General features: G+C 40.6%; 1 protein-coding gene across 19 annotated transcripts in view; it reads left to right on the plus strand.

Moving 5' to 3' along the window:
* CDC42SE2 (CDC42 small effector 2) overlaps nt 1-22,852 on the plus strand; it is a 191,629-nt gene that overhangs the window by 73,477 nt on the left and 95,300 nt on the right. For 2 of the 19 annotated variants that reach the window (XM_063810624.1, XM_054685152.2), the window contains exon 1: nt 15,718-16,230. The exons of the other annotated variants lie outside the window; for them this stretch is intronic. The gene's annotated coding sequence lies outside the window, so the exon portion shown is untranslated. Of the gene's footprint in view, nt 1-15,717; nt 16,231-22,852 lie in introns of those variants that run through there. 19 annotated transcript variants of the gene reach the window in all.

A 22,852-nucleotide genomic window follows, 5' to 3' on the forward strand; every position in this document is an offset into this window, starting at 1 on the left:
TCACCATGTTAGCCAGGATGGTCTTGATCTCCTGACCTCGTGATGCGCCTGCCTTGGCCTCCCAAAGTCCTGGGATTACAAGTGTGAGCCACTGCACCTGGCCCTTTTTTTTTTTTTTTAAGATGGAGGTTCACTCTTGTTGCCCAGGCTGGAGTGCAGTGGTGCAGTCTCGGCTCACCGCAACCTCCACCTCCCAGGTTCAAGCGATTCTCCTGCCTCAGCCTCCCGAGTAGATGGGATTACAGGCATGTGCCACCATGCCTGGCTAATTTTGTATTTTTAGTAGAGATGGGGTTTCTCCATGTTGTTCAGGCTGGTCTCGAACTCCTGACCTCAGGTGATCTGCCTGCCTTGGCCTCCCAAAGTGCTGGGATTACAGGCATGAGCCACTGTGCCTGGCCAAAATCACCTTTTTTACATAAGTCAGTGTTGTACAACCGTTGCTACTAATTTTATATTTTCATCACCCCAAAACAAAATGAGTAGTCATTTCTGTTCTTCCCTCCCCACATCCTCTGATAGCCGTTTACATATTTTCTCTTTCTAGATTTGCCTCTTTGGACATTTAATGTAAGTGGAATCATGCGATATGTGACCTTTTGTGTCTGGCTTTTTTCATTTAGCATAATGTTTCAAGATTTATTCATACAGCAAGTATCAGTACATCATTCTCTTTTTTTTTTTTTTTGAGATGGAGTTTCGCTCTTGTTACCCAGGCTGGAGTGCAGTGGTGTGATCTCGGCTCACTGCAACCTCTGCCTCCTGGGTTCAAATGATTCTCCTGCCTCAGCCTCCCAAGTAACTGGGATTGCAGGCCTGTGCCACCATGCCTGGCTAATTTTGTATTTTTAATGGAGACGGGGTTTCTCCATGTTGTTCAGGCTGGTCTTGAACTCCCGACCTCAGGTGATCCGCCCATCTCGGCCTGCCAAAGTGCTGGGATTACAGGTGTGAGCCACTGCGCCAGGCCCATCATTCTCTTTTATGGCTGAATATTATTCTGTTGAATGCTTATACAGTATTTTATTTGTCCATTTATCAGTGAATGGACGTTGGGTTGTTTGCACATTTCAGTTATGAATAATGCTGCTATAAATATGAACATTCATGTACAAGTTTTTGCATGGATTTGTTTTAATTTATCTTGGGTATATATACCTAGGAGTAGAGTTGCTGGGTTGTATGGTAACTCTGTGTTTAATATTTTGCAGAACTGCTAGTCTGTTTTCTAAAGTGGCTGCATAGTTTTACATTTCTATCAGCCGTGTAGGAAATATGTGGCCTTTTGTAATTGGCTTCTTTCACTTAGCATAATATGTTCAAGGTTTATCCATGTTGTGGTATGTATCAGTACTTCATTCCTTTTAATGGCTGAATAATGTCCCATTGCATGGATATAACACATTTATCCTTCAGAAAGCTTTTTATCCAAAAGTATTCAGTGAAGCATTAGTTATAATTTTAAAAAATTGAAAATTACCTTAATTTTTAACAAAAAAGAGTCGTTAAATTAGGTACATCTGCATATATCTTTTATTAGTAATTCATTATAAAGGATTTCAAAGGAAAACAATTGTTAGAGTGCTAAAGTAGGATACAAAATTGTACGTGTACAACTGTTCAGTGTACTTGGTTTTGGGGGATGGTTATTAATTTCTTTATTTTTAATTTTCTTAGTCTCCTCTGTTGCCCAGGATGGAGTGCAGTTGTGTGATCATACTTGGTGTAACCTCGAACTCCAGGGCTCAAGTAAGCCTCGCACCTCAGCCTCCTGAGTAGTTAGGACTACAGGCACATGTCATCATGCCCAGCTAATTAAAAAAATTTTTTTGGTAGAGATAGGGTCTTGCTCTGTTGCCCAGGTTGGTTGTGAACTCCTGGGCTCAAGCAATCCTGTGCCTTAGCCTCCTAAAGCACTGTGATTACAGATGTGAGCTACTGGGCCCAGCCCCCAATTTAAAAATGTTTCTATATTTTCCACACTTTTTACAATGATCATATATTTCTTTTATAATCAAAGTAAAAGAATAGTTTTTTTAAATGATAATAGAGGTTGCCTATGGTGGTGTGCGCTTTAGTCCCAGCTACATGGGAGGCTGAGGTGAGAGGATTGCTTGAGCCAAAGGACTTGAGTCTAGCCTGGACAACATAATGAGACCCTATCTCTAAAAAAACAAAACCCAGACCAGGCACAGTGGCTCATGCCTGTAATCCCAGCACTTTGGGAGGACAAGGTGGGAGGATTGCTTGAGCCCTGGAGTTTGAGACCAGCTTGGACAACATAAAAAAACCCTGTCTCTGAAAAAAAAAAAAAAATTGCCTGGTGAGGTGGTATACACCTTTGTCCCAGCAACTCAGGAGGCTGAGACAGGAAGATCTCTGGAGCCTGGAAGGTTGAGGCTGTAGTGAGCTCGGGTTGTGCTCCAGCCTGGGTGACAGAGTGAGACCCTGTTGCTCCCTCCGCCCCAAAATAAAACCCAAAACCGTAAAACCAACAGTAGCTGTATCTTTGTATGTTACTGATATAAATTTATTCAGCCAAGAAAAGCAGGATCATTCAGTGTAAGGAGTGTTAATATTCTATATTGATTCATGATTAGCATATATTATAAATAAAATAATTTCTGACTATGGCTAAGAGAACTTTTAATTTTTCACATGGACCTAAACATTTCAATTTATAATAGCAGTGTAGAATAATTCTTGTGTATTTGACTTCTGAAATGAGGGAGAGGAAAAATACAGGCAATGCATATTTTAAGCATAATGAACAGTATTGTTTCTTTCAGAGCTCCTTGCAAGAAACAAACTCTATTCTAGGATTTTTAGGCAGAAAGATATTTTATGGTAGGCAATTTGGTACTTACAAAGTCATTGCATGGTCCGGAAGAGCTGGAATCAGAGAGTTATCACTAGATTAATACATTCAAGAACATAAGCCCATAGCTGTGACTGAGAGGTCAGGAAACAAACTGGTAAGTAGTCATAGGAACACTGAATCTGGTACCACAGCTTCTTCTAGTTGCCTTTATATCTGGTGAGTAGAGTTAGGCTATCACAATTGTTTCTAAACCTTCTTTGTGTCATTGCTCACCACTTAAATCAGCAACAGAAAGATAGCTTCCATTATCACTTCTGCTTTACAAATCTCATAAGAGGCCGTCTAACTAGCAGAACCTTGTTTGCATTTCCAATACTAACTGTAAAGGAAAGTCTGGGAAATGTAGCTTTTTTTTTTTTTTTTTTTTTTTGGTTGGGGGGACAGGGTCTCACTGTGTCACCCATGCTGGAGTGCAGTGACATGATCTTGGCTCACTGCAGCCTCAACCTCCTGGGCTCAAGCAATCCTCCTGGGCCCAAGCAGTCCTCCCCGGCTCAAGAGGTCCTCCTTAGTAGCTGGGACTATAGGTGCTCATCACCACACCCAGCTAATTAAAAAAATTGTTTTTTGTGGAGATGGGATCTCACTGTATTGCCCAGTCTGGTCTTGAACTCCTGTTGAACTCCTGGGCTTAAGTGATCCTCCTGCCTTGGCCTCTCAAAATGCTGGGATTATAGGCATGAGCAAATGCACCTGGCCAGTTTTTTTTTTTTTTTTTTTTAAATAAAGCATTCCTGCCCCTGATGTACAAGAAGGCACGTATAGGGAGTGGTGAGAGGGAATGAATGCCAACTATTTCATGACTAGCCTTCAGAAGCCTCTGTTTACTAGGTAATAAGGCTTTATACTCAGCGTACAGTTGACCCTTGAACAACATGGGTTTGAACCGTGCAATTCCACTTACATGTAGGCTTTCTTTAGCCTCTGCCACCCCTGAGACAGCGAGACCAACCCCTCCTTTTCCTCCTTCTCTTCAGTCTACTCAACTTGAAGATGATAAGGATGAAGACTTTTATGATGATCTACTCCACTTAATGAATAGTAATTATATTTTCTCTTCTTTATGATTTTCTTAACATTTTCTTTTCTCTAGCTTACTTTATTGTAATAATACAATATATAATACATATACTAGATACATGTTAATGGACTGTTTCTGTTAATGTAAGGCTCCTGGTCAACAGTAGGCTATTAACTTTTGGGAGTCAAAAGTTACGTGCAGATTTTTGATGGAGTGAGGGGCTGACAGGTTGCCGGGACCATAATCCCTGTGTAGTTCATGGGTCAACTGTATTTTATTTACTATTTTATTCTATTTTATTTTTTTAGATGGAGTTTTGCTCTGTCGCCCAGGCTGGAGTGCAGTGGCGCAATCTTGGCTGACTGCAACCTCCGCCTCCTGGGTTCAAGCGATTCTCGTGCCTCAGTCTCCCAAGTAGCTGGGATTATAGGGGCCCGCCACCATGCCCAGCTAATTTTTGTATTTTTAGTAGAGACTGGGTTTCACCATGTTGGCCAAGCTGGTCTCAAACTCCTGACCTCAGGTAATCCATCCGCCTTGGCCTCCCAAAGTGCTGGGATTACAGGCGTGAGTCACCTCGCCCGGCCTTGGGTCAGCTGTATTTTAAAGGTGGTAAGGTTAACAATATTCAACTTGGATTTGATTTGTTCAGAAATTTTTCTTTTCTTTTAATCTGAACCATTGATGTTCTATTTTCATAATGTGTCAGTTGTAGTGTTTCATTGGAAGTAAATGGATGTTTGTAGAATTTTTTTTTTCTTTTTCTTGAGACAGGATCTCACTCTGATGCCCAGGTGAGTGCAGTGGCACGATCATGTCTCACTGCAGCCTCAACTTCCTGCGGTCAGGTGATTCTCCCACCTCAGCCTCCCAAGTCGGTGGGACTATAGGTGTGTGTCACCATGCCCAGCTTTTTTTTTTTTTTTTTTGCATTTTTTTGTAGAGATGGGGCTCCGCCATGTTGCCCAGGCTGGTCTCGAACTACTAGGTTCCAGTGATCTGCCCTCTTCGGCCTCCCGAAGTGTTGGAATTACAGGTGTGAAGCACCATATCCTACCGAAATTTTCTTTGTAGTGTGTTTCTTTTTGGATTGAATAGGTAAAATATTGCCAATAGATGTAAAAGTCTCCATACTTTTTTCCCTAATAGTTGGGCTTTTATAGAATTGAATTAATATGTAATTTTTTTCTTTTATTATTTTATTATTTTACCTCCATTTATTATTTTGTCAAAAATGGGAGAAGTGGCCGGGCGTGGTGGCTCACACCCATAATCCCAGCACTTTGAGAAACGGAGGCAGGTGGATCGCATGAGCCCAGGAGTTTGAGACCAGCCTGGGCAAAATAGTGAGACTCTATCTCTATCAAAAAAGTAAATAAATAAATTAGCTTGGCATGGTGGTCCCAGCTACTTAGAAGGATTGCTTAAGCCCCGGAGGTTGAGGCTACAGTGAGTCATGATCATCCCACTGCACTCCAGCCTGGGTGACAGAGGGAGACCCTGCCTCAAAAAAAAAAAAAAAAATTGTGGTAATGTTTAAAAATAGTATGTGAACTAGTAAATGCAACTTTTCCTCTTATAATGTGGAATCAAGATGTTACGCTTTTTAGTTCCTCATAAAATAAAGTTTTGAGAATGCTAGAAGATACTTAAGTGTAATTTTTTTATCTGAAGATATTTCTACCTCCCAAGTTTCATGAAATATCAGCCTATTGAGTAGTTTCAGTATGGTGAGTGTCTCATTAAAAAGCCATATGCTAAATAACTTCCAAATACTGTAATTTCGATTCCTTTTTTTTTTAGAGAGAGCCTCACTCTATGGTCCAGGCTGAAGTGCAGTGGTGCAGTCATACCTCACTACAGCCCCAAACCCCTGGCTTCAGATGATCCTTCTGCCTCAGTATCTGAGATAGCTGGGAATATAGGTTTTAGCCACTGGGCCTGGTAGATTCTTCACTAAGTATTTGAGAGCAAATTAGGGATTTTTAGCTTCTGGTACCATTTGTTGCTTGCAACAGAAAGTTAGGTTGACCTGGAAACTTAACTGCTTTAGAGATACCTACTGACTACTTTGGCAAGGACCTGGAAACTTAACTGCTTTAGAGATGCTATTGACTACTTTGGAGGAGCAAGGAATGAGGCTTTGGTATAGACACTTTTTGGCACTGAAATTTAAGGGTTGTTCTTGTTCCTCCTACCCCCACCACTTTTCAAGTTGATTACTTTTCTTTGATCAGTATTATTTATTAATAGTATTCTGTGTCAGCAAGTTAGGGTAATTGTTAAATGTTTTGGCTCCTGTATTCTATACATTTTTTTTGGAAAAACTGCTTAATACATTTTAGAGCTGACATTAATGTTTTTCGTCATAAGTTTAAAAGGTTGCAAAAGATTTAGTTTCTGGTGTATTGTCTGTTGTATATGTTTTTACATGATGTATTGACTAAGATCTTGACCTTAAAGTGATTTTGGTTATTCACTTTAATGGGAAGTACTGCTATAAAATCTAATTGCTGGTCCTCATAGTCAAACCAGCCAAATGGAGTATGTTTTCTCATCAGAAGTGGTTTTATTTTTAATTCTAAGAAACACATCGGTACCTGCACTCAGTGACTTTCACTTTCTACTTCTAAGACAGGTTGATAAAGCAAGGAGTCATGTCAAGAGTTTGTAGCATAGGCCGGGCGCAGTGGCTCACGCCTGTAATCCCAGCACTTTGGGAGGCCGAGGCGGGTGAATCACGAGGTCAGGAGATCGAGACCATCCTGGCTAACATGGTGAAACCCTGTCTCTACTAAAAAATACAAAAAATTAGCTGGGCGTGGTGGCACGCGCCTGTAGTCCCAGCTACTCTGGAGGCTGAGGCAGGAGAATGGCATGAACCTGGGAGGCAGAGCTTGCAGTGAGCTGAGATCGCACCATTGCACTCCAGCCTGGGTGACAGAGCGAGACTCTGTCTCAAAAAAAAAAAAAAAAAAAGAGTTTGTAGCATAAGGCATCATTTCTTTCAATATTTCTTGTTTTGCTCACATGAGACTTTTCCCCAGTCTCTCCCAATTGTCCTTTTGGTGCATTGGAGATTTCTTGAGGTAAGGAACATGTTAAAGCTTGAGATGAATAAGAGAAATGACTTTTTTTTTTTTCCTTCTTAGAAACGGGGACTCGCTCTGTCACCTAAGCTGTAGTAGAGTGGCACAGTCATAACTCACTACTGCAACCTCAAACTCCTGGGCTCAAGTAGTCCTTTTGCCTCAGCCTTTTGAGTAGCTAGGATCACAGGTGCGTGCCACCATTCTTGGCTAATTATTTTATTTTACTTTTGTAGAGACAGGGTCTCACTATGTTGCCCAGGCTGGTCTTCACCTCCTGGCCTAAAGTGATCCTCCTGCCTCCACCTCCCAAAGTGCTGCGATTATAGGTGTGAGCTACTGTGTCTGGCCTTGACTTTCTTTTATAACATAGAAGAGCTATTGTGAAAGGAAAGATGGAAGAGACAAGGAATCGTGCTTGGATACGTCAATTTTAGAAGAGCACAAAAGGCAGTTGGTGATCTGAAAATTGATTTCCTTAAAATTGTCTAGACCTGTGTACCCCCTGGAAAGTATCAAACCTTATACTGGGTTGAGGACTCTTGAGTTAAGGGAACAGCTTATCTTCTGCCTTAATTGGTATCGTGTATTTATCTTTTGAAGTAAATTATTTCACTTTTTAACTTTACCTTGAAAGTTTTGAGAAACTGTATAACTGGCTTCTTCTTTTTTCTTTCTTTTTTTTTTTTTTTCTTTTTTTTTTTTTTTTGAGACAGGGTATGGCTCTGTCGCCCAGGCTGGAGTGCAGTGGCGCGGGGTCAATGGCAGCCTCCGCCTCCCAGGGCTCAAATGATCCTCCCATCTCAGACTCCTGAATAGCAGAGACTACAGGCTGGCACCAGGCTGGCTGGTTAATTTTTGTATTTTTAGTAGAGACGGGATTTGGCCATGTTGCCCAGGCTGATCTCAAACTCCTGGGCTCAAGTGATCTGCCCACCTCGTCCTCCCAGAGTGGTAGGATTATAGGCATGAGCCACCATGCCTGGCCATAACTGACTTTTATGATGAAACCAGCGTAGTTTTTATAGTACTTTACAGGCCAGCGAACATAGTAATTAGAACCTCATGGAAGTGATTGCCAAAATATAAAAATTAGAAAAAAAGAAAACTGTATCTTTGTCTTTTACTCCATACCAAGATAAATTCTTGATTTTTCCCAGAGTTCAAGATAAAAAAGGAAAACCTTAAAAATACTAGGAGAAAACATCGGTCAATATAAAAACTCTTGGGTATGGGTTGGGCTTTCACAAGAAGCCTTATAGAGAAATGTTTATAAGTGTGCCTGATTTGTAAGTAAGATTGTTCTGTGGTCTGTAGTTGTTGTTTTTAAATTATTTCTTAATGCTATTTGGTTAGCCATGTCAAATTGTCAAATCTTAATCGCTTATAAAATGTTTATATAATGAAGGTGAATTATTATGGTCCATGAATTTATGTATATGATTTTTTTTAAAAAAAGGACTTATTCAGAATGGTGGTTCCCTACCCTGGCAGTACACTAAAATAGTCTGGAGGTACCCTTAACAAAACACAGGTTCCTGGGAACCACTCCTAGGAATTGATTAATTTGTCTGATGTGGGGCTTTGGCATTAATATTGCTTTAGAAGCTCACCAGTTTATTTTACTATCCACTCGGAATTGAAAACTACGTTTTTGAAGGATTTGTTTTCACTTTGATCTTTATTTTGTTTAGTTACTCTTTTTTTTCCTCCTTCCCTTGAACTCAGTTTGGTACATTAAAAGACTAAATATAATATTATAGAGTCCAGCATGCTCCTTTTTCTCATTAAAGAAGTAAATCTCCAAATTATTGTTTTATAGCCATAACTTTTTTAAAAATATGAATTCTTCTTTAGAAATAGTTTTCAAAATACATGTAAGATCAAGACTGCCATTTACATCTAAGTAATCTTGCAAGTTTTATATTACCTTTTCCCTCTGCTCTTTAAATACAAATAACCCTTCAAAAATACTGATATAACAAACACCACCCGGGACTCATCAGCCTTTCTGATGATTTCTTTGGTAAGTTAAGGGGTTATTTGGCACTTCATAATAGACAAGGTTGTACATATGTAGAAGTGGGGAGAAATTAGTTAGGAAACCAGTCTGTTATGTTCTCTTGGAATTAACTCTTGATTATTAAGCATCTTAAAAATGAATATCTTTGGCTGGGTGTGGTGGCTCACGCCTGTAATCCCAGCACATTGGGAGGCAGAGGCGGATGGATCACGAGGTCAAGAGATTGAGACCATCCTGGCTAACATGGTGAAACCCCATCTCTACTAAATAAAAAATTAGCTAGGCATGGTGGCGCATGCCTGTTGTCTCAACTACTCGGGAGGCTGAGGCAGGAGAATCGCTTGAGCCTGGGAGGTGGAGGTTGCAGTGAGCCGAGATTGTACCACTGCACTCCAGCCTGGTGACAGAGTAAGACTCTGTCTCACCAAAAAAAAAAAGAAATAATAATAATAATATCTTCCCAGCTGGACACAGTGGCTCACATCTCCAATCCCAGCACTTTGGGAGGCTGAGGCGGGTGGATCACCTGAGGTCAGGAGTTCGAGACTAGCCTGGCCAACATGGTGAAAACCCATCTCTACTAAAAATAAAAAAATTAGCCTGGTATGGTGGCGCATGCCTGTAATCCCAGCCACTTGGGAGGCTGAGGCAGGAGAATTGCTTCAACCCAGGAAGCGGAGGTTGCAGTGAGCCGAGACTGCACTCCAGCCCGGGTGACAGAGTGAGATTCCATCTCAAAAAACAAACAAACAAAAAACTTGGTAATTTAAAAGTACACAGTTAGGGCTGGGTGTGGTGGCTTGTGCCTGTAATCCCAGCACTTTGGGAGGCTGAGGTTGGCAGATCTCAAGTGATAGTTCAAGACCAGTCTGAGAAATATGGCAAAACCCCATCTCTACCAAAAAAATAAAAATAATAATAAAATAAAAATCAGCCTGGCATGGTGGCATACACCTGTAGTCCCAGCTCCTTGGGAGCCTGAGGTGGGAGGATCGCTTGAGCACAGGAGATTGAGGCTGCAGTGAGCTGAGATTGCACCCACTCAGCCTGGGTGACAGTGCGAGCCCTGTCTCAAAAAAAAAAAAAAAAAAAAACCAGAAACAAACTATAATACAGCAAAAGAACATAGTTGTTCATTTGAATGTTGAATGAATGAACAGATAGAGATATTTTGATAATACTACTTGCATATTTGTCAGATTTTAATAATCTGAAAATGAATAATGCTCTGATCTGAATATTTGCGTCTCTCTTCCCCACCCCTCAAATTCATATGTTGAAATTCTAACCCGCAACGTGATGGTAATAGGAGGTGAGGCCTTTGAGAGATGATTAGGCCCTCATGAATGGGATTAGTGCCCTTGTAAAAGAGACCCCAGAGAGGTAGCTCTACCCTTCTACCATGTGAAGATACAGTGAGAAGGTACCGTCTAAGAGAAAGTGGGCCCTCAGCCGGGCGCGGTGGCTCACGTCTGTAATCCCAGCACTTTGGGAGGCCAAGGCAGGCAGATCGCCTGAGGTCAGGAGTTCAGGACTAGCCTGCCCAACATGGTGAAACCCTGTTTCTACTAAAAATACAAAAATTAGCTGGACGTGGTGGCGGGTGCCTGTAATCCCAGTTACCGGGGAGGCTGAGGCAGGAGAATCGCTTGAACCTGGGAGGTGGAGGTTGCAGTGAGTGGAGATCAGGCCACTGCACTCCAGCCTGGGTGACGAGAGCAAAACTCCGTCTCAAAAAAAAAAAAAAAAAAAAAAAAAAAAAAGTGGGCCCTCACCAGACTCTGAATCCACCAGTGCCTTGATCTTGGACTTCCCAGCTTCCACAACTATGAGAAACAAATTTTCATTGTGTATAGGCTACCTAGTTTATGGTATTTTGTTATAGCAGCCTGAACAGGCTAAGACAAGTAAGAACTTACTTTTCTTATGTTCTTTATTTTTCTGTAAAGTATTACCTTCTCCCCTTCCCAATGAACAGTTTGTCAACAGTCATTTTACTTTTAGGCCCTGGTGTGCCAGGTCCTGACTGAAATACAGACTGATCGCTCTGCCATAGAGTGATGCAACTTACTGCGTGTCTTAACTCCTTATAAAGGCAACTGGGACAAATTCGATATGTATTGGCTGCCTTAAGATAAGCTAGTTGGCATTTCAGGACCCCCTGTATTTACTGGAAGTAATGTCACACTGAGCCACTCTTCTGGTGAAAATGTACAGCTGGTAGAAGAAATTGTGTGTTAATGATATTGTCAATGCAGGAGGGCCACTACATACAAGGATGCAGAGTCAAGTATACACTGTTTGAAAAGTACGCACAATATTGAGAAAGACCAGAAAACATTATCTTTAAGCGGATAGGCTGAATTAAATTGGGAATTCCTGGCTTCACAGAGTATATCCAATCTGATATACTCTGTGATCCAAATCTGGATCACACAAAAATATAATAATTTTATTTGACATAATACAGAAAATTAATACAAGATAAAGAGGACAAATTACTCATCAGTTTGGGAACTGTGACTTACTTTGCCTTGAAGGAAAGGTATGTTGTCCCTTTTCTGGGATCAAATAAAACCATTCAATTATTGAATAAATACTGTGCACTAGCTATTTGCCAGACACTCAGATACTAGGGATTTAGTTTCGAATGAAAGAGACAAAAGTTCTTGTGTTTATGGAGCCCTACATTCTAGTTGATGTAGACAAGCAACAAATGAGTGAAATATATAGAATGCCAGATAACTTAAAAAAGTACTATGAGGAAAAATAAAGCATGGGAGGGAGATGGTGACTACTAGGGTAGGGAACAGGAGATTGCAGTTATAAATAGGATGGCAAAGAAAGAGTTCAGTGAAAGGATAATAAAAAGCCAGTACATGGCCGGGCGTGGTGGCTCACGCCTGTAATTCCAGCCCTTTGGGAGGCTGAGGCGGGCAGATCACTTGAGGTCAGGAGTTCGAGACCAGCCTGGCCAACATGGCAGAACTCCATCTCTACTAAAAATAGAAAAATTAGGCTGGGCGCAGTGGTTCACGCTTGTAGTCCCAGCACTTTGGGAAGCCGAGGTGGGCGGGTCATGAGGTCAGGAGATCAAGACCATCCTGGCTAACATGGTGAAACCCTGTCTATACTAGAAATACAAAAAATTAGCCAGGCGTGATGGCATGCACCTGTAGTCCCAGCTACTCGGGAGGCTGAAGCAGGACAATCGCTTGAACCTGGGAGGCGGAGGTTGCAGTGAGCCGAGATCATGCCACTGCACTCCATTCTGGGTGGCAGAGTGAGACTAAGTCTCAAAAAAAGAAAATAGGCATGGAGGTGGGCACCTGTAATCCTAGCTACTTGGGAGACTGAGGCATGAGAATCGCTTGAACCCAGGAGGTGAAGGTTGCAGTAAGCTGAGTTGATGCCATTGCACTCCAGCCTGGGCGACAGATTGAGACTTTGAAAAAAAAAAAAACCAAAACAAAACAAAAAACCAAAACAACAAAAAAAGATAGCTATTACAGCATCATCGTGATAAAGATAAGTATTGGCAGTGACCTTAATGTCTATCTGTAGAGGATTGGTTAAATATATTATGGTGCATCCATATAATCGAATATTGTACTGCAAATGAAAAACAAGTTCTACATATACAGAATGGTCTCCAAGACACATGTGAAGTGGTTAACAAAAGGTTCAGAATGTGTAGAGTATGCTACCATTTAAATGCGTCACATACATAAGTATATATAGTATTTTTATAAATGCATGGGATCTTACTGGAAAAACATAGAATAAACTAGTAATAATGTTTCTCTCTGGAGCGGGGAACAGGATGATTTGTGGACAGAAGAGTGAGGGTGAAACACTTTTTTTTTTTTTTTTTTTGAGACAGAGTCTTGCTCTGTCGCCCAGGCTGGAGTGCAGTGGCACGATCTCGGCTCACTGCAAGCTCCACCTCCCGGGTTCACGCCATTCTCCTGCCTCAGCCTCCCGAGTAGCTGGGACTACAGGCGCCCGCCACCGTGCCCGGCTAAGTTTTTGTATTTTGTTTAGTAGAGACGGGGTTTCACTGTGTTAGCCAGGGTGGTCTCGACCTCCTGACCTCATGATCTGCCTGCCTCAGCCTCCCAAAGTGCTGGGAATACAGACGTGAGCCACCGCACCCAGCCAACACATTTCTTTTTATCCAGTTTTACTATGGGTATGTACTATCTGGTCAAAATATGTACAATATAAAATACAAACACGACTGTCCTGTAACACATGGGAAAACAGACACACTTTTATTAAACTTGGTGGCCTAGATAACTGTCTAGCCTAGATACTGAATAAATGGGATATTTAATAGAAACGTGGATTGCGTTTTGATGAGCTGGAGACCATGTAGACAGTGACCACACTGAAGCAAGGCCAAAATCCTGTTTTGATTGGGTAATGGATTATAGTGAACATGATTATAACACTTAGATTTGTGTGACTTTTTTTGCTCTCCTCATCAAATGGAGGCTGTATTCATTTCCTGGGTTTGCCACAACAAGGTGTCACAAACTAGGTGGCTTAAGACAACAGAAATGTGTTGTCTCACAGTTCTGAAGGTTAGAAGTCCAAAATCAGGGTGTCAACAGCGCTGAGTTCCCCATGAAACCTGGAGGGGAAACCTTTCTTGCTTTACCTTAGCTTCAGATGGTTTGCTGGCAGTCGTTGGCTTGCAGCTGCTTAACTCCAGTCTCTTGCCTTTGTCATCACATGGCCTTCTCCTTCTGTGTCTCTGTTTTCATACTGTTGGCTTCTTAAAAGGACAACAATCATATTGGATTAGGGGCCCACTCTACTCCAGTATGATCTCATTTTAACTAGTAACATCTGCAACATAAGGTCACATTCAGAGGTACTGGGGGGGTTAGGATTTCAACATATCTTTTTGGGAGAGGAGTGGGCAAATTCAACCCATAACAGAGGCTTTCCAGTTTGATTATGTTGCTTCTCTATAGTAGTCTTTCATATATGAAAATGTGTTTTGTAAAGTTGTATGGAAACATAATGTTTTGCAAGTTCTTTTTCTTTCTTTCTTTCTTTTTTTTTTTGAAGATTATTATAAAAGATTTCCTTGTGGGGAGAAAAGACCACTCCACCTCTCTTAATAAATCCAACCTAAGATTGCAGCATATTTATTAAAACTAAAATTTTGATGAAAGTAGAATGTTTTCTCTAAGTTGTAAAATAAAAGTATGGAGATATAAATAGTAGTGAGTTAAAGATGACAGTAACTAATTTAGACATTTTTTGTGCTTTTTATAAAAGTCATAGGAAAAGGATGACTTCAGATTAAATACTTTATATTCTCTTTTTTTTTGCATTTTTGTTCTTTCTCGTGCAAAAATGGCTTCTTTCCAGATCACTTTGACCTGAAGATACAATAAAATATGACAGCAGAGAGAATGAGGCTGTTATTTAGTTCCATTCTTCTCCATTGTTTTTCTTGTACCCATAAATGTTATAATTACATAAGGCGTTAAGAAACCTTTAACTCTTTCTCATCTTTCCCTCTTTCTCATGTATACATGAGAAAACAAATATTTGTTAGTGTACAAAGTCTTTTTAAAAGTTACTGCATCCTGGCCAGGTGCGGTGGCTCACCCCTGTAATCCCAGCACTTTGGGAGGCCGAGGCGGGTGGATCACGAGGTCAGGAGATAGAGACCATCCTGGCTAACACAGTGAAACCTCGTCTCTACTAAAAATACAAAAAAACTAGCTGGGCGTGGTGGCGGGTGCCTGTAGTCCCAGCTACTTGGGAGGCTGAGGCAGGAGAATGGCGTGAACCCGGGAGGCGGAGCTTGCAGTGAGTCAAGATTGTGCCACTGCACTCCAGCCTGGGTGACAGAGCAAGACTCCATTTCAAAAATAAATAAGTAAGTAAATAAATAAATAAAAATAAAAAATTATAAAAATTATAAAAGTTTACCACATCCTAAAAAAGCCTTTTTGATGTCATTTTACCCTTTGAGAAATAATAGATCGACAAATCAGCATCTTGGTTTCTTTTGGCTTTTCACACAGGGTCAAATAAAAACTAGGAGACTCTCCCTATTTCCAATCTTAATGACAGTTTTTCATTTTTTTCTTTAACAAGTTAATACACGAAAACGTAATGTATTTAGCTATTTTTATGAGTAGTTTCACTGAGTTATTTGTAAAATAGGCAGTTAAATCTAATTTTTTAGGAAGTTATGCTTCCTGTTAGAGTGGGTTAGAGTAATGTGCTTTCATTCAGCTGCTGTCTAGTCATCTTTAAATTTTTTTTTTTTTTTTTTTTTTGAGTTTTACTCTTGTTGCCCAGGCTGGAGTGCAATGGAACAATCTCGGCTCAGCGCAACCTCTGCCTCCTGGGTTCAAGCGGTTCTCCTGCCTCAGCCTCCTGAGTAGTTGGGATTACAGGCAGGCACCACCATGCCTGGCTAATTTTTTTTTTTTTTTAAGTGGAGATGGGGTTTCTCCATGTTGGTGAGGCTGGTCTTGAACTCCCGAACTCAGGTGATCCGATCTCAGGTGATCCACCCGCCTTGGCCTCCCAATGTGCTCGGATTACAGGCATGAGCCACCGCGCCCGGCATCTTTAAAATATTTTATGAATTTAGGTACCATAGAATCTTAGAATTGATTTGAACTGTGGATATTATTTAGTATGACGTCACAAATATAGGAATTCTTTTAGGGTCCCTGATACTTAACCTCTAGTGACCATGAATTCACCACTTTCTAGGCATCCCAGTATCTTTTGGGGGGCAGTTAGACTTGTAGATAGTTCTTTCTCTTTTTAAACCAAAAATTGCCTTCCTGAAACTTCTGCATAGTGGCTTTGTTACCAGCATCTTTGGTACCCCATAACAAGTTGGCTTCCTCTTTCCCATGCTATGCTAAGACCTACAAATCTTTGAAGGCTGTCATATCTTCCCCTTGTGCTTTTTGCTAAGCTAAACCTGACACCCAGAATTGAATGCCATTTTGCCACATTTCTGAATCTGAAATTCTGGGACTAAGTTTCTCCCATTATTTGGAGGTGCAGCCAGGATTAATAACCTCTGTAATATAAGTGCCCTCAAAGGAAGGTACAAGGTATATTGGAAGAGGGCCTGAATAGACTTGGGGGATTGGGGAATGATTCCTGAAGGAGATGATAGCCATATCAAGTTCTGAAGAGTATGCCAGACAGAAAGAAGTGAACAGTAAGTGTGATGTCCTGTAGGCAACAGAAAGAAATTGAGAATGGTTGGATGGCACAGTCATGGGGTATCAAATGGAAGAGGTAGTAAATGAGGTTGAAGAGAAATGTGGGGACCAAATGGTAAAGGCCCTGAGAAGTCATACGAGGAGACTTTCCTGAGGATAATAATCATTAAAGGGGGTTTTACGTCAGGAATAACATGATCAGACATTCATTTTAGAAGTATCATTCTAGCCAAAATGGGGAACAAATTGGAGGGACTAAGAGTGGTTACCAGGGGTCAGTTAGCAGCTATTATGGTATTCGTTGAGAGATGATGGTGGTTCCTAGAACTCTACTGGTGACTTAGTGTTGGGGAGAAACAGATTGGACAAATAGAACATGGTCGTTTGGCTGTGGGGGATGAGATGGAAAGGCAAAAGTTGAGGATAACATGCTTGTTTCTGGCTTCGTAAACTGGGTAGATGAGAGGGAATTTAATGAAAATAAATTGAATAGGATTGGGGTGGGTAATGGTAAGAAAGAAGCAGAGTTAAGAAGCAGGGTTCAGTAAAGTTTGAAGCAGAGGTAGCATATCCTGTGGAGCTGCACTACATGCAGCTGGGTGTGAGGCTAAATTAAAAGACAACTAGGCTGGAGAGCTTTGGGCTGGAGACAGCTGTGGGCTGGAAATGTAGATTTGGCGATCAGCATTGATGCTAATTGAACTCAGGGGAGTGATTGAAATAACCTAGGGGAGCATTTGTAGAGTGAAAGATGAGGGCATAGGACAAAACCCTTAAGAACTATTAATGTAATGTTAGTTTTTGAGCCTTTGGTATTTTGACTGGATTATCTGAGAACCAGCAAAAAGGAGGGAATCAGGGCTGTTCTGATATAGGTATTTAGTAGAAACCCACCTAAATTATTTGATTCGAAGAGTAAAGTTCTCAAATGGTCTATCCTACCCAGCCTGTCACAGTATCTGACATTTATGCTGTTAGTTTCTCTACTTTGGCTTAAGGTGTTGTCTCTCTTGGAGTTTCCTGTTAAAGTGTTGTTATCCTTAGAGAACTAGAATATTAATCCCATTGTTGGTGATCGTGGTAGTGTTTTTAGGGTCACTAGCTTTTATTCTGGAATTCAGTGAAAGGATGGATGGGAATTTGAGAAAAATAAGATTTGAAAAACATGCCATTACTGAGGAGTTTAGGACCACAGAACCTGGACTTGCAGCATTGAGGTTGCCAAGCACCTGGATAAGGGGAGTGAGAACAAGTGAGAGCAAGAGAGAGGTTGGAAAAGGGGGACAATGAGTTGGATAAGAAAGAGAAAATGTCACTAAAAAGGGAATAAGAGAACAAAGAACTAAATAAAGGAAAAATCTTGACAGTATTTTAGTTATAAATTAGGGTGACCATATAATTTATCATCGAAACTGGAACATATCAAGATAGAGAATGGCCATTAATAATTATGTTGTAGGCCTGGCGCGGTGGCTCACGCCTGTAATCCCAGCACTTTGGGAGGCCGAGGCGGGCGGATCATGAGGTCAGGAGATTGAGACCATCCTGGCTAACACAGTGAAACCTGTCTCTACTAAAAATACAAAAAATTAGCCAGGCGTGGTGGCGGGTGCCTGTAGTCCCAGCTCCTCGGGAGGCTGAGGCAGGAGAATGGCGTGAACCTGGGAGGTGGAGCTTGCTGTGAGCCGAGATCGCGCCACTGCACTCCAGCCTGGGCGACAGAGCGAGACTCCGTCTCAAAAAAAAAAAAAAATTATGTTTAAAAATTGGCATAAATTGTGACTATCACAAACAAAGAAGGATGAATGGTCATTCTAGTTATAATGTACATATTGCATAATAAAATAGTTTCCGTTTTTTAGCTATGATATGTCAAGCATTGTAATAAGTAAACACTTTATACATCTTACTACATTCTTACAATAATTCTCTGAGGTGGCATTGTCTTCGTTTTATAGTTAGTGAAACCAAATCTCAGGGAGGTAACCTCCCAACAATTCTCTGTGGCAGTCAGAATTGGAAACTATATTTATTTGACCATACACAAAATACACATAAACTCTTAAATACTGTATTGTACACTACCGTTGCTGTGGGTGTGTATATGTGTTTTAAAATGTCCTCTGAGACTGGCAAGGGTAGGGGGAAGAAGGAGAGAGGAGAGATGGGGTTAAAGGACACAAAATTACAACTAGATAGGAGGAATACGTTCTAGTGTTCTATGGCCCGGGAGGATGACTATAGTTAATAACATATAGCTTCAAATAGCTAAAAGGAGAATTATTGAATGTTCCCAACACAAAGAAATGATAAATGTTTGGAATGGTGGGTATGCCAATTACCCTGACCACTATACATTTTATTTACTGAAACATCACTATGTACCCCATAAATATGTAGAATTATATTTCAATTAAAAATTTTTAAAAGGGCTGGGTGCGGTGGCTCATGTCTGTAATCCCAGCACTTTGGGAGGCCGAGGCAGGCAGATCACGAGGTCAGGAGTTCGAGACCAGCCTGATGAACATGGTGATACCCTGTCTCTACTAAAAATATAAAAATTAGCCAGGCGTGGTGGCGCGTGCCTGTAATTCCAGCTACTCGGGAGGCTGAGGCAGGAGAATCACTTGAACCTGGGAGGTGGAGGTTGCAGTGAGCCAAGATCACGCCACTGCACTCTGGTTTGGGAGACAGAGCAAGACTCCGTCTCAAAAAAAAAAAAAAAATTAAAAAAGTTAAAAGTCCTCTGACTAAAAAACAACTCTGACTTGCTAATTGCTAGCATAACGTATCATCATAATATTAAGCCCCCTTCCCTTTCTGATACCCCTATTTTTTGAGGCATGGAGAGAGGGGAATAACCTGTCTGAAATCAGTACACTTAGTAAGTGGCAGAGCCAGATTTCAAACCCTGAGGACAGTTTGATAGCAGCACCTCCTTTTTCTTTTTTTATCTTATTTTATTTTATTTTGTTTTTGAGACAGGGTCTTACTCTCTTGCCCAGACTGCAATGCAGTGACGAGATCTTGGCTCACTGCAACCTCTGCCTCCCCGGCTCAAGTGATTCTCCTGCCTCAGCCTCCTGAGTAGCTGGGATTACAGGCACGCGCCACTACTGCCTGGCTAATTTTTGGTTGTTTTTTTTTTTTTGAGACGGAGTTTTGCTTTTGTTGCCCAGGCTGGAGTGCAATGGTGCGATGTCAGCTCACTGCAACCTCCGCCTCCCGGGTTCAAGAGATTCTCCTGCCTCAGCCTCCACAGTAGGTGGGATTATAGGCATGCACCACCACGCCTGGCTATTTTTGTATTTTTAATAGAAACAGGGTTTCTCCATGTTGGTGAGGCTGGTCACGAACTCCCGACCTCGGGTGATCCGCCTGCCTCGGCCTCCCAAAGTGCCAGGATTACAGGTGTGAGCCACCGTGCCCAGCCTAATTTTTGTGTTTTTAATAGAGACGGGGGTTTCACCATGTTGGCCAGGCTGGTCTTGAACTCCTGACCTCAAGTGATCCACCCACCTCAGCCTCCCGAAGTTCTGGGATTACAGGCCTGAGCCACCGTGTCCAACCAGCACCTCTTTTCTTAACTGCTATTCTATACTGCCTCCTTCAGCCATATTCTTTGTCTGGACATGTTTTCATTTCTCTTAGGAGTGAGTTTGTTGGGGAGCATGGTAAATGTATATATATACCTTTATAAGAAAGTTGCGAAATTATTTACAAAGTGGTTGTATCATTACGACTTACCAGGAGTAGTCCATTTTTGTTGCCTCATGACTCTTTTTTTTTTTTTAAGACAAGCAGATTCTGAAATTCCAGCAATTAGAAATAGCTTCTTTCTCCTTTAACGTTTTTGCCTCATTTACAGCTACCCTCACCTGTACCCACTTTTGTAACTCAACTACATCTTACACTTTTAGGGTCTTGGAATGTTAACAGCACCAGCAAATAATAGCAAGAATCAAACAAAAATGTGTTGAGTCTTAGTGTCGCCACTGGCTACATTATTGCCCAGATGACTTTTCACTTAAACTGTTTAAGTGAATGATTATATGCATTTCTTTACAGTGTATTCACAGAGGAAATAAATGACAGTGATTTATTGCAGTGCTAATAGACATTGTACTAATTAAGTGATTTTAAGTCAAGTTTCTTTACCTTTCTGGGCCTGTAAAGTGAGGAAATTGAACTAGATTTCTTACAGGTCTATATTTGTCCCTGACAGATCTGTATTTCTTTGAGAAGAAGAAAGGAATTGGTATTTGACATTAAATGATCATGCATAAAAATGGGACATATATTTAAGTACTTATTTTTCATTCAATGTCAGAGTGATTTAATAGGGTCAAGGCCTGATAATTTAAGCTACTGTTTCTTGAGGAAAAGTGGAAAGTACTCAAAATGTTACTGGAAGACCTATGCCTTTGGCTTCTTGTAGTTTATCAGCTGAAATTTAAGACTTTTGAATTGTAGTGGATTGGGCACTTAAAAATCGATTTTATTTTTAACTTATAAGAAGATCTGAGGTTTGGAAGGAATCTTAAATAAAGTTTGTCTAAATCATCTATCAGTAGGACTTTTGAATCATGATCCTAACATCCTGACCTCTGATAACAGATACCCTAAGGCAGGACATTCCACTTTTAGGCAGCAGTGACAACAGAAAGATGTACTAATAGGTAGAACATACAGCCTGTACTCATTCATTGGAGTTGTGCCATTTGGGATGATGCAAAACTAGCATAATTTTTCTTTGTGACTGCCCTAAAGGTATTTAGACACAGCATGGATAACTTAATTTCTTTAAAAATGCATTCTTGTCTTCATAGCAATATGATGGAACTGAGACTGATTATCTTGGAGACTAGAAATCTCTGCATAGAGATGGAGTGTACACTTTGGCTTCTGTCTAAAATAATTTTCTTTTTTTTTTGGGACAGTCTTGCTGTCTTGCCCAGGCTGGAGTGCAGTGGCATGATCACAGCTCACTGCAACCTTGACCTTCCCGGCCCAAGCAATCCTTGCACCTCAGCCTCCCAAGTAGCTGGGACCACAGGCATGCACCATCATGCCAGGCTAATTTATTATTATTTTTAATTTTTAAATTTTGTATTTTTTGTAGAAATGGGGTCTCTCTACATTGCCCAGGCTTGTCTTGAACTCCTGGGCCCAAACAATCCTCCCGCCTTGGCCTCCCAAAGTGCTGGCATTACAGGCATGAGACACTGCACCCGGCCTAAAATAAAACTTAATGGTTAAATTCAGCTAAGGAAATAATTCATTTTTCTCCGTCTCTTCAGTATAAATGACAGGTAGATAGGGATAGAGGTGGCATTTAATATGATACAAAAAGCACCAAGGCATACCAGTGCTTAGCAGTTAGATTGGATCTGTTTTCATGACTTTTTCATGAATTCTAAGCAGAATATGAAGTCCATTTTAGTAACGGTATCCACATGACACTCATTGAATGATTATAGTAAAATGTCTTTTTGGTCAACAATGAAATGACAGTATTTTAAATCTAATTTCTACCAAATTTAATGGAGGACTGAGGTACTCTGGACTATAATTGAATTAACAATGTTGAAATCCACCACATTTCCTTTTTCCCATGCCAAATTATATTATACTAGGTTAGTTAGAGTACTGTTTTTGGCATATGCTTTCTTTGTGATTAGTAATCGTGTTTCTGATCCTTAGCATTGAGATATTATACTTTTGGAAGAGCTATTTTCTGAAGAGAAAGATTGTGGCCATAATTTTCAAATTTAATGCATCAAAAGGATCTTGCTTTTCATTTTAACCAGGCTTGCTACCAGTTATTAATATTTAAACATAAAATTAAATGCATATATTTCAAGTGTTCAGCTTGATAAATTTTGGCATGTGTATATTCCTGTGAAATCATAACCACACTGAAGATACTGGAAATATACCCCAAAAGTTTCTTCTCAGCCCTTTGTAGGCCCTCCTTTTGCCCACCCACCCACATTCCTAGGAGATTAGCTGATCTGCTTTTCCACCACTAGAGATTAGTTTCTATTTTCTAGAATTTTGTGTAAATTATACAGTATATACTCTTTGTGTGGCTTCTTTGACTCAGCATAATTATTTTGAGATTAATCCATGTTGATGGGTGTATAAAATCATTCTTTTTTATTGAGAGTAGTGTATACCACAGGTTTATCCATTCTCCAGTTGATGAATTGTTTCCAGTTTTTGTCTCTATGTTAAAAGAAAAACTTTAGACAATGTAAATGTGGCAGAATTTATTTGAGCAAAGAATTATATGGTACATGAATTGGGCAGCACTCAGAACCAGAAAAGGTTCAGAGAGCTCTGCTGTGCAACCTGGGCAGTAAGTATAGACAGAAAAGACAAGCAAGTACGTGTATAGATTGATTAGTTAACAGTTCCTCCTTTGCCTTATTTGAACATGGTCTGATCAGTTGGCAGCTTGTGATTGGCTGAAGCTTGGCTGCTTGTGATTTGCTGAGATTCATCTGTTTATTGTCTTCTTTTGAGAAATGTCTGTTGGGTCCTTTGCACGTTTTTTGATTAAGTTGTTTTCTTGCTATTCAGTTTGAGTTCCTTATATATTTTGGATATTAGCCC

Source organism: Pan troglodytes, chromosome 4 (assembly GCF_028858775.2).
Source record: "Pan troglodytes isolate AG18354 chromosome 4, NHGRI_mPanTro3-v2.0_pri, whole genome shotgun sequence".
Classification (NCBI taxonomy): Eukaryota; Metazoa; Chordata; class Mammalia; order Primates; family Hominidae; genus Pan; species Pan troglodytes.